Raw genomic sequence first — 11,512 nt, forward strand, 5'->3', positions numbered from 1 at the left:
AGACATTCTTCTGGAGAAAACCCTGCCACCATGGTTTTGTCCAGAAGAATGTCTGGAAGGTTGCCCAGTATAATTAGCATATTTCCCATTTATTAGTATAGATAGAGGCCTGGTGCACAGGTGGGGGCCGGCTGGTTTGCCCTGAAGGGTGTCTTGGATCAGGTTGGGGGTCCCCTTGGGGGTCAGGGCAGCCTGGGCTAGGGGCCTATGGTGGTTTGCAGGCTAGCCATGCCCACATTGGGGGGGTCCCCATTGGGGACAGTGCCGGCCTGGGTGAGGGGCTGGGGCAGTTTTCAGGCCAGCCACGCCCCCATGGGGTGAGGGTCCCCTGGCAGGCCCCTCCCTCAGTGGCCAGCCCACACCACCCAAGCCTCTCGTGAGCTCAGAGCAGCTTTGTGGCTGCCACCCATAGGCCCCTCCTTCAGCGGCTGGCCAGGGTGGACAGAAAGCTTGGGTTGCTGGTGGTGACCCAAGCCTCCTGCCCGCTGTGGCTGGCTCTGTGGCCGTTGCCATTTTTGTCCCACCAATTTGCATATTCCCTCCTGATTGGCTGTGTGGCATCATGGAGGTATGGTCAATTTACATATTTGTCTATTATTAGTGTAGACTAGAGGCCTGATGCATGAAAATTCATGCACTGGAGTGGGATCTCTCAGCCCGGCCTGCTCCCTCTCACAGTCTGGGAGCTTTCAAAGGTGGGAGGTGACCCAGCATTCAGGGGAAGGCAATGCCCCCATCACACCTCTGCTGCTGCCACTGCCAGCACTGCAAGACTCAGACAGCCCTGGTTACCTGGCCCTGGGCTGGCCCTGGGCGGCTGAGGGGCTGAGGGGACTGGGGACTCTGGAGGCAGGCGCGCAGAGTGGTCTGGGGTTGGGCCCAGCCTTGGTGCATGTCTGCCACCCTGGTAAGGCTGAGGGGACTGGGCACTGCCATCTTGTGGCTGTGGGCACCACCATCTTTGAGGGCAGGGCAGTAAATTAGCATATTTCCTTCGTATTGGCTGTGGGTGCCACCGTCTTTGAGGGCAGGACAGTCAAATAGCATATTCCCTCCTTATTGGCTGTGTGCACTACCATCTTTGTGATGGTGTGAGGGTCAGTTAGCATATTCCTTCTTTATTAGATAGAATGAGAGGCCCAGTGCATGAATTTGTGCATGGGTAGGATCCCTCAGGGTGGTATGTGTAGATCGGGCTGAAACTGGCAGTCCAACACTGCCTGCCACTCCCACACATCCCTGTCCCTCTGCTGTGGGCTTGTGCCCAGTCAGTCCTGATTGGGAGAAGCATGCACTTGCCAGCCATGATCCCTGCATCTGGTACCCATCCCAAGGGGTGTAGGGAGGGTGGGGCATGATTGGCCCTCCAGGCAGGTGGTGAGATGCCATTGCTGGCCCAGGATCCAGATCCATCCCTCTGATGTTCACACCGGTTATCGGGAGCCACCTGGCAGCTGCTTTTATGTCATTTCTTCCTTGCGGATATTCTAGTGGGGGAAACTGGCCTTGACTTCCAGGAGGCCAGCAGCACTGTCAGGATCATGCCAGTGGTGCTGGTCTGTTGGTGCCTGGCCCATTCTCCAGAGATTGGACCTGCAGGACTACTGAGGGAGTGAGTGGCTGCTGCCGGGCTGATGGGGCCCCAGGATGGATCAGTCAGCTGAGCAGCACACACTCTGTGGGAGCACACTGACCATGAGGGGGCAGCTCCTGCATTGAGTGTCTGCCCCCTCATGGTCAGTGCACGTCATAACGACCAGTTGATCGGTCGTTCAGTCATTTAGTTGTTAGGTTGCTTAGGCTTTTATATATATAGATATGCCTCAACTGTCTGTTTTTGAGTCTTACAAATTTTTATGGGGTTCTCATACGTATAAAATTAAATTCATTTTTTGCTTGTTGATCTGTTTTATGTCAATTTAATTATTAGACCAGCCAAAGGATTTAGAAGGAAAGAAGGGAAAGGTTTTCCACTCCTATAAGGTCAGAGTGCCTACCAAAGATTGAACTAAAATTAGATAATAAAATTCACATGAAAGCATTGAGCAGTATGTGCCACATGGTAGTTGTGTGTGCTTGCTCACCTCTCTCATTCCAATCCACACTGGCTAATGTGCATAAACACATTGAGGTTAATATTTGAGCTGTTAGATATCTTATTTGTGATTATCAGAGGATTTAGGCAGAAAAGGGTGACAAGTGATAAATAGCTACATAGTTTCTAGGGCATAATTAAATGTGTATAACAATCTCCCAAGGTTTTTGCTAAAATGCAGATTCAGAGTGAGCACATTGGAGTAGGGCCTAAGATTATGCATTTCTAAAAAGCTTCCAGGTGAAGTTGATGTTTATGATGGAACCACCTTTTGAGTACAAAGCTCTAAGAATGTTGATAATTTTATCTACGCCCTTAGCAGGTGGAGAGGCAGATTTTTTAAAAGCAAATGCAGGAGAGACAGAATTAACATGCTGGAGTGCTACTGTGACTCATTTTGTACTTTAGGTTCTATTGCTCACAGCGATTTTTCTTCTTTTTCCTCTTAAAGCTATAGAGAGCTCATATACTAATCCTTTGATTTTTATTACAGACTACTTAATTTCAGGCAAGAAGACATTCGCTGCTTACTGTATTCGTTTTGAAATCACACTCTCAAATTAAACATTTCAAAGTACTCTATTCCCAAGTACTCAGGAGACCTCAGCACAGGGTATTGGGCACTGGCTTCTCTGAAAGGAGGGCCAACAGGTGAAATTTTAGGATGAGAAAAATTACAGGTCCAAACTGGAAAAAGAGACAATAATGGGTTCTACTACTGTTTCACAGTCTTGCTCTGAGGCATGGAATTTCACGTACAAAGTAGGTATTTCTTGGGAGAACAAAATTGTTCTTTGCAGTAATTGGATAGATTTTTAGAAAAATGCCTTTCAACTACCTTTGCCCTAGGGCCGTGGTCGGCAAACCGCAGTTCACAAGCCACATGTGGCTCTTTGGTCCCTTGAGTGTGGCCACGAAGTTTTAATCTCACTCTACATGCGCGCCCCCACGTGGTATTTTGTGGAAGAGTCAAACTCAAGGGGCCGCAGTTTGCCGACCACTGCCCTAGGGTCGATTTAAAGAGCCCTGTGAGGAGTTTTTCTATTTAGCACATTAAGGACTCTTTAAATTTCCAGGTAGTTAAGAAACAGATATCAAATAATGGTTGAGGATAGATCAAAATTGTATTTGGTCAAGAATGTTTCGTATACAGTTGTGCAACTAAGAGATTATGTTATCAGTGTCATCCTCTCTGTATCCCCACCTGTTGCTAGTGAAAGCGGGTTTCTTGGGGAGCGGCTGGAATAAAAATTTCCAGAGGCTCTCACAGGAGGATGAAATATGTTGGAAGTCTTATTTCTGTGGAAGTAAACCCTTGAATTTCCAACGTCTCATCTCCCTCTGTACAGCCAATGAAAAAGTCCTATGTGGACTTCCTAGCAGAGCTAGGACTAAAGCCAGTGTCCAGCGTTTCTATTCCATGTTTGTACACTCCAGTCCACCATCAGGTTGGCTTAGCTTGTGTTTCCAGCTGTGGACCATGCAGCCTTTGGGGCCACATGGCAGGCTAGTGCACAGGAGTGAAAGGAAACAGGAGCGAAGCCAGGGGATCAAGAAAGAAAGTGAAAATTCCTTCGTCTGGGGATTTTAACCTTCCAAGATTTCGGACACCTGCAGTGGTTCCACCCCCTCTAACCAGTTATCTTTGTTCCCGGGCTAGACTAACAGATGAGCAACTTCCCTACATCACCCCAACTTCACTGTACATGTGCCCATCTGCTACTTTGTTGGACCTCTTCCCTCAGTAACTACAGGGAATGGACCAATGGTTCCCTGGGGAGTGAAAAGTTGCAGGTTTCTGATGAAGCTGCCCAGATGACCATACTTATAATGTCTGGCATTCCCTTTGCTATCTTCCTATTATTAATAACTAACCAATTACAATGGTAAAAATTAGACACAGTTAAACAATTTTTTAACCTGGATTTAAAAATTTTTTATAGCAATAAAAATATATAAGGTGTCCCTAAAAATTGTATACTCATTTTGAATAAATATAATAATTCCAATGTGTTAAACCTGAAAAGAAAGAAACATCAAGTGAGCTATGAGCTGCTGAAGTGTGCATAATTTTGGGGGGACTCCCTGTATAATTCTGAAGAAAAGTCAAGTCAAAGCTGAGGCCTGCCTTTTCAAACAAAAAACAGTGCTTCTTTAGAAATGACCTCAAAATTTGATTATAATTTTTCTACACTTAATATATTTTAGTATTTTATATTTAATACTAGAGGCCCAGTGCACAGAACTTTGTGCACTCGGGGGGGGGGGGTCCCCTCAGCCTGGTCTATGCCCTCTTGCAGTCTGGGAGCCCTCAGGGGATGTCCAACTGATGGCTTAGACCCACACCCCATGGCAGTTGGACATCCTTAGCGCTGCTGGGGAGGCAGGAGAGGCTCCTGCCACTGCCACTGTGCTCCCCAGCCATGAGCCTGACCCAGGGCTTCTAGGTGAGAAGCGCTCCCCCTGTGGGAGTGCACTGACCACCAGGGGGCAGCTCCTGCATTGAGCATCCGCCCCCTGGTGGTCGGCTGACCAGCCCCCCTGGCTACTGAAGCTCCCAGCCATTCCTTTTTCTTTTTTTTTTGTTCGCTCCAACTCCATGGCCACGCCTTCTGAAAGCAGGTATCTGGGGTTTATTTTCCTTTTATAATTGAAACTTTGTTGCTTTTGAGTGGAGTTCAGAGCCGGTGGCAGGCTGGCTTCCTCCATCACTGGAGCAAGCAAGCCTCCTGCTCGCTCCAGCTCCGTGGCTGCTGGCCACCATCTTGGTTGGGTTAATTTGCATATAGTCGCTCTGATTGGCTGTTGGGCATGGCTTAAGGCATAGTAAAAGTATGGTCAATTTGTATATTTGTCTATTATTAGGTAAGATTGTCATTTTGAAGGAGCTGGAGAGTCCCTAAGGGTGAGAGAAAAGTACAATGCTCCTTGATGAGTAGAGCAAATTGGTGGCACTTTATTAAAGATAATTAAAAAGATAAAATTTTAGGCAATATAGTGAAAGCCAAACTATACCTTCACTTTTATTTCAGAATGGCAATTCTCTATAAACACAATGGGCTTGAGAGACATTTTATAAATTTCTTCAGTGCCTACAAGGATACCTGATAATGCACAGAATGAATGGCTAATCAGGTAACTAGGAACCTTCTGATATATTCCAAGGTCCTTTAGTATCTCACACACACTTACTAGATTTTAATTGAAAATGTATTACAAAATCTAAAGTTTAAATCTCTTTTTATGCTTTATTTGTAATAAAAATTTTAAAGTTATCAGTTGCAAAGAAAAGAGATTCAATGTTTGGATTAAATAAAATGTGCCATTTCTGGAAAAATTGCCATTTTCTTGTCTATTTTTTCTTGCTTTGTACATCTGTGCTTTTGAAAAATAAAGACTAGTTATCATGGTAACTGGAGAATCACATGTACTATTTCAAAGCTAAAGTACTCCTTGTTGGAGAAATATTATGTTCAGTATTTATTTGAATATGTATAATACTACATTCAAGAAGAGAAAATATTGTATAAGTACCATTTCATAAAACTATACAGTATATTTTAACTGGTTTCCAATAAAATATTATTGTAATTTAAGCAATATATTTAATTTCAGCAATAAAAACCCTGATATAATAAAAAATAAATTAAAAGAGATAAAAATTTAACACTATAGATGAATCAGATGCCAACTGAAGGACTCTTTCAATAAGCAGTATAAATTGTTTTCCTAAATATATTCAAATTATAGTAAATAAAAATATTAAGGCACAATTATGAATTGAACAAAAATAAGATAACAAAAATTCAGCTCTGGAAGTTTCAGCATTTAGCATAAAATTGCTATTAATTTTACCAGAATTCTGTTGATAAAATAAAATTTAACTAAGTGAATTTGAAAGTTTAACTAGCTTTATTAAATGATTCATGGCAGCATCTCATCTATACAGGACAGAAAGCTTAAAAAAGGGAGGGGTGATAAGGAAGTTATCAGCAAAAATAAGTGAGTTTATTGGGGGAAAATAAGAGGTCAGGTAGCAATGGCTTCTCACTGGCAGATCCATGGCATTTCCATCTGCTGGGCTTTTTGTTGGGGAAGAGGAATATCTTCCTTCCTTCTATTGAGTATTAAAGTAGTTATGCTTCTCATTTGGGAGTGCAAGGTACATCTCTTCCTGTTAGGTTTGTATCTGATTTAACTGACTTTGAATTGATGGCATTTTCCTTTTGGTAATTGATGGTTTCCTACTTGTGCTAATTGACCTAGGAGGGAGAGAGAGTGAGAGATCCCTCTATAGGCCTTTCTGACTCCCATTTTAGTCGAGGTTTCTTTTCTTAATTTTAACAATCCTATTACTCAAGTTGTTTTATGTGGAAAGTTAAACTAAGATTTAAAAGAGACAGTTATGGATTCAACTTAACCAAATTTCTAGCAGGAACAGGATAACTCTGGCTCTAGGGAGGGATGACTGAACCATGTCCAGAATTCCAAGTTCTCCTATTCATTTAATATATATATATAAAGTTTCTCCTATTAATTTTGATCTTTTTGAATTATCTTTATTCCCTCCTACTTATTTTTTAATATATTTTAATTGATTTTAGAGAGCAAAAGGGAAAGGGAGAGAGAGATAGAAACATTAATGATGAGAGAGATTTATTGATTGGCTGCTTCCTGCATGCTCCCTACTAGAGATCGAGCCTGCAACCAGGGCATGTGCCCTGACTGGAAATCAAACCACCGCCTCCTAGTTCATGGTTCAATGCTCTAACCACTGAGACAAACCAGTCAGGGCTATTCCTTCCTACTTCTGCCCTTAACAAACAAGGTATGCCATCCATATCTCAAGATTTTTACTCTCTTTACTTTCAAAATACAGTGAAAGTGTTAATTCCCCTTCTGAGGCAGGAGGAATACTTGCAGGAACATGCTAGGTACGGTATACTATTCTTAGGTTATTTAGTCATGATGAAAAGACTGGGGAATGAAAACAAAGGATACAATGCCCATGCACCCAGGAGACATGTAATGTGATGGACAGCGATGACTCTGAGCCCATTATGTAGGTTGTCTTATTAACCAGAAACTAAACACTGAGTTCATGTTCATCTTCCCAGAATTAAGCAATTTCCATTGTCCAAAAATATTGCTTACATAAGTTATATTTATTAAAATCTGTGTAACTTTCATGCAAATTTTCTTTCTTTGCCAGGAATGATGGGTTCCCCTGCCTCCATCATTATTTCTTTAGGTTTGCTTCACTGTGCCCGAGGAGTGACTTGTAATGTCAATTTTTTCAAAATAAATGAATAATTGACGGGTTTTCCAAATCATTGGGTGTGTTGTGCTAGAAAACCATTGTAAGAAGGATATTCAAAGTCAGGAAATACATTCCAGACCTGAGGGGTTTTCTTCTCATCCCCTAACATCATTAAAAATCAACAAGAACTGAAGTAACTGAATTAGAGAAAAGATAAGAAAACCAGCCTATGTTGCTTATGAAGTAAAAGCTCTTTTCATGGTCTTTTTCTCCTCTTCTGCTTCATTTTTGCCTTTGTTTTTATCTACCCACCTATGAGTAGCATACATCACACAAATCCTGGAAAATTATCCGTAAGGCAAGGACTTTAACTCAAGACATACTTCAGAGCTATAACCAAGACAATTTAAACGATACCAACTAATGTTACTAAATAACATTTATAAGTAAGGTAATTATGTCTAAAAACTTTCTCACATAGTTGATAAATATAACTGCACAGATTAAAATAGTTTTAACTGGACCGAGTATAATTTTCATATGAAAACTTTATTTATCACAAGTCAAACAATTAGGAATATAAATATTTACAAATCCTCTTCACTGGACAAGAATTTACAAAAACATCAGCATCATGACTGTGATCAGCACCATAATGTATATGTATTGAGTAATTATATCCCCAAGACCATGCCAAGCACTTTCTACATATTATTTAATCCACAGCAAACTCCACAGGGGTAGATATTATAATTACTCAGCTAAGAAACCATTAAATGTGTTAAATAAGTTGCATTAGAACATAGAATATCCTGAGTAATATCTGTATATGGAAGATGGGAATTATTTGATAGTAACTATGTGGGGAAAGGGGATAAATTCTAAATAGGTCCTTAACCAGTGTGAATGTAGCATATACAATGGCTTAATTCTGAACCCTCTGATTTCACTGATACCCAACTGGAAAATTGAAACAATATAGTTAATGAACTATTCTCTGCTATTTATAATACATACTGGTAAATATGTTTTAATTTAAATTTAATATTTACCAGCAGTAAATTTTATTGATATCTGTTAATAATACATTAATAATATATAAATGTCTGTTAATGTTTCTTATAGTGGCCAGTGCCTCATACCTCTGACTGACCCTTTCCCCCATCTCATCTCCTTCTTGGCTGAAAAATATGTCATAGTTTGTAATTCATGTTGCCAAATTTTCTATAAAAAAATAAAATAAAAATAAGTATAAAATTAAATCCTTAACGTAGAACATTCTATATCAGGCCCCACAAAGTATGTGCTCTTATCAACTGTTTAGGCTGTGTAACAGTTGTCTTTGTTATTTCATGACACTTATGTAGTTGTTTTTGTGAAAGAGCCTCAGATATCATTTGTGTTCCATCAAATTTCCCAAAGCAGTTTTTATATAACATTAATTCAAAGCAATATTAAAAGCTGTCTTTAATATGGCCTCTCAGAGCCTTTAATATGTTAACTCACTATTAGTTGAAACAAATAAACAAACAAACATAAGATGCTGAATTACACAGACTAAGTTAGCCAAAGATTTCACAAGCCTCACATATTTTCTCATGAGATCTCTTTCAAGACTGAATATATTTCTTAAAAATTTTTTTAAAAAATATATTGTATTGATTTTTTTACAGAGAGGAAGGGAGAGGACAAGGGAGAGAGAGTTAGAAACATTGATTCAGCTGCCTCCTGCACATTCCCTGCTGGGAATGTGCCCTCAACCAAGGTACATGCTCTTGCCTGGAATCGAACCTGGGACCCTTCAGTCCAAAGGCCGATGCTCTATCCACTGAGCCAAACCGTTTCGGGGTGATGATATTTCTTGAAAAGTATTTTGGAAAACATGGCTGTATGTATACCAGTGTGAATATGATTTCCCAAACAGATACTATGCGTTGAAATAATTGTGCCTTTGCTCATATGATTTCTCCATGTTTGGAATATTCTTCTGCTTTCTTGATTTTCCAATCTCACCTGCTGAATATCTACTCATTCCTTAAGGCCAAGATCAAATATCACCTTTTCTATCAACTAGTGTTCCTTAACTTCCCTGGGACAAAAATAATATTTAGTACATTTCAAAGATGTCTGACTCTTATTTTTATAAAACTCTCATCAGATAAATGGTAGTTCATGAGGAGAAAGGAACATTTTAATTTGCCTTAATTGTATTTTTAATTTGGTAAGTAATAGGAAAGGTTTTTACACAGAGAATAATGTACCTAAGCACCAAATCAGTGGTTTGGAGTGAGAGCTGTGGCATCTAAGCATAGGAGAGATTGTGGCAGAGTAACTGGTTAGGAAATAAACACAGTCATCCATGTGAGAGCAATGTTGCCTGAATGAGTGCAGTTACAATAGGGATGGGAAACAACAGTAAAACATGATTGATAGATATTTGAGACAACTCACTGGTAGACTGTAAAACTGGACAAAGGAGCCGGGGCCACAGGAATGGGAGAAATTAAAGATGACTTTGACGTCTCCTTGTTGGGTTTCTTTACATTTAGCAGTGCCAGGAAGTAAAAGTAATAATCTATTGTTTTATAGCAGTACATACAGGAAAATAAAGCCTTTAAAAGTGATACAAGGAAAAGGGACACATTTTGAATAGTAGAGATTTGCAGTCCCACATGTACTCAGAACAGTGGTGAGGAACACCTCAAAGAACAACACACCTTCTACAGGTTTTCTAGGAACAGCGAGGGCACTAATGCAAAAGGGTGATTCTCATCAAATCAGTGCTGTTCAAGGTTTTACTTTGAGTGAGTATATGTTGTTGGCTTTCTAATCAATGTTTTATATTTGTTCATATACATAGTCATAAAATAATAAACTTTCAGTAATGAAATAAGACACTACTATTGCCTAGAGGCCGTAGGGTAATTAAAATATCTGGTCATTCACTTATTCACATGTAAAACATTCAGTTTAATTAAAAAAAAAAAGTCATCCTATTTCCCTTCCTTAAGACAGGGAAATAGTGTGTTAGTGTGTGCATGTGTCCTTCGGACCACACAGGGGAAGGGATGCATCCTGTACTGACTGTCCCTGAACCCAGTTCTTCACTGCAAACAGACTATTTGGAATCTGCTGGCTGTTGCCTGAAGTAAAATGCCCTTGGCCTATATACACATATGTATGGTGTGTGCAAGAAGCCAAGAGCATATACATTTAGAGGAGCATGACTGTGAACATGCTGAGTATCTCCTTTCCTGCCTTGGCCGTGTCTAATGTGAGACATCACAGTATCTAAAAAATTGCAGCCAGCCTCACAGGAAAGCATCCTCTTACTGCTCACAGAAACACTGAGACGGTCCAAACAGAAAATTTCCTCTAATGAGTAGAACAACCACTTTCACTGCAATCTTGTTTAAAACTTACAATGACTTCGGTTATAGATTAAAAAACAAAATAAAAAAAACAAAACAATGCATTTTGATAGGCATATTTATCTACGTAATCAAAGGCAAACTTTAAAAGTATCTTCAAATGAAGTACTAATTAATAGTGCAACTGTTTTCTCATATGGTCTCAATTTTTTAATTAAAAAATCCCCTTTTTTGTTCTCTGGATTATTATTTTTTACATATTTCTACCCATGACATGGGTATCTGTTGATTCCTAGAGTTGTTGTACTTAAATGTGGATGAAAATATTTAGTAATAAAAATGAGAGACTATTTATTACCATTTCTAAAATTTTTAAGATTTTTTGGGTTAACAAAAGAAAACAAAGGTTAAGTTGTATAGATAAGGGATTATCTAGATAATAAGTAATGTTTAGCAATTATTTATTGTATTTTATCAACAAGTAATTACAAAGCCTTGGGTCTCAAAACTGCCTGGTACTGGCACAAGAACAGACATATAGACCAATGGAACATAACAGAGAAGCCAGAAATAGACCCAAGCCATTATGCTCAATTAATATTTGACAAAGGAGGCTAGAGCATACAATCGAGTCAATACAGTCTCTTCAATAAACGGTGCTGGGAAAATTGGTCAACACATGCAAAAAAATGAAACTAGACCATCAATTTACACCATACACAAAAATAAACTCAAAATGGTTAAAGGGCTTAAACATAAGACAAGAAACCATAAAAATACTAGAGG

This window comes from Myotis davidii, unplaced genomic scaffold (genome assembly GCF_000327345.1).
Source record: "Myotis davidii unplaced genomic scaffold, ASM32734v1 scaffold5, whole genome shotgun sequence".
NCBI lineage: Eukaryota > Metazoa > Chordata > Mammalia > Chiroptera > Vespertilionidae > Myotis > Myotis davidii.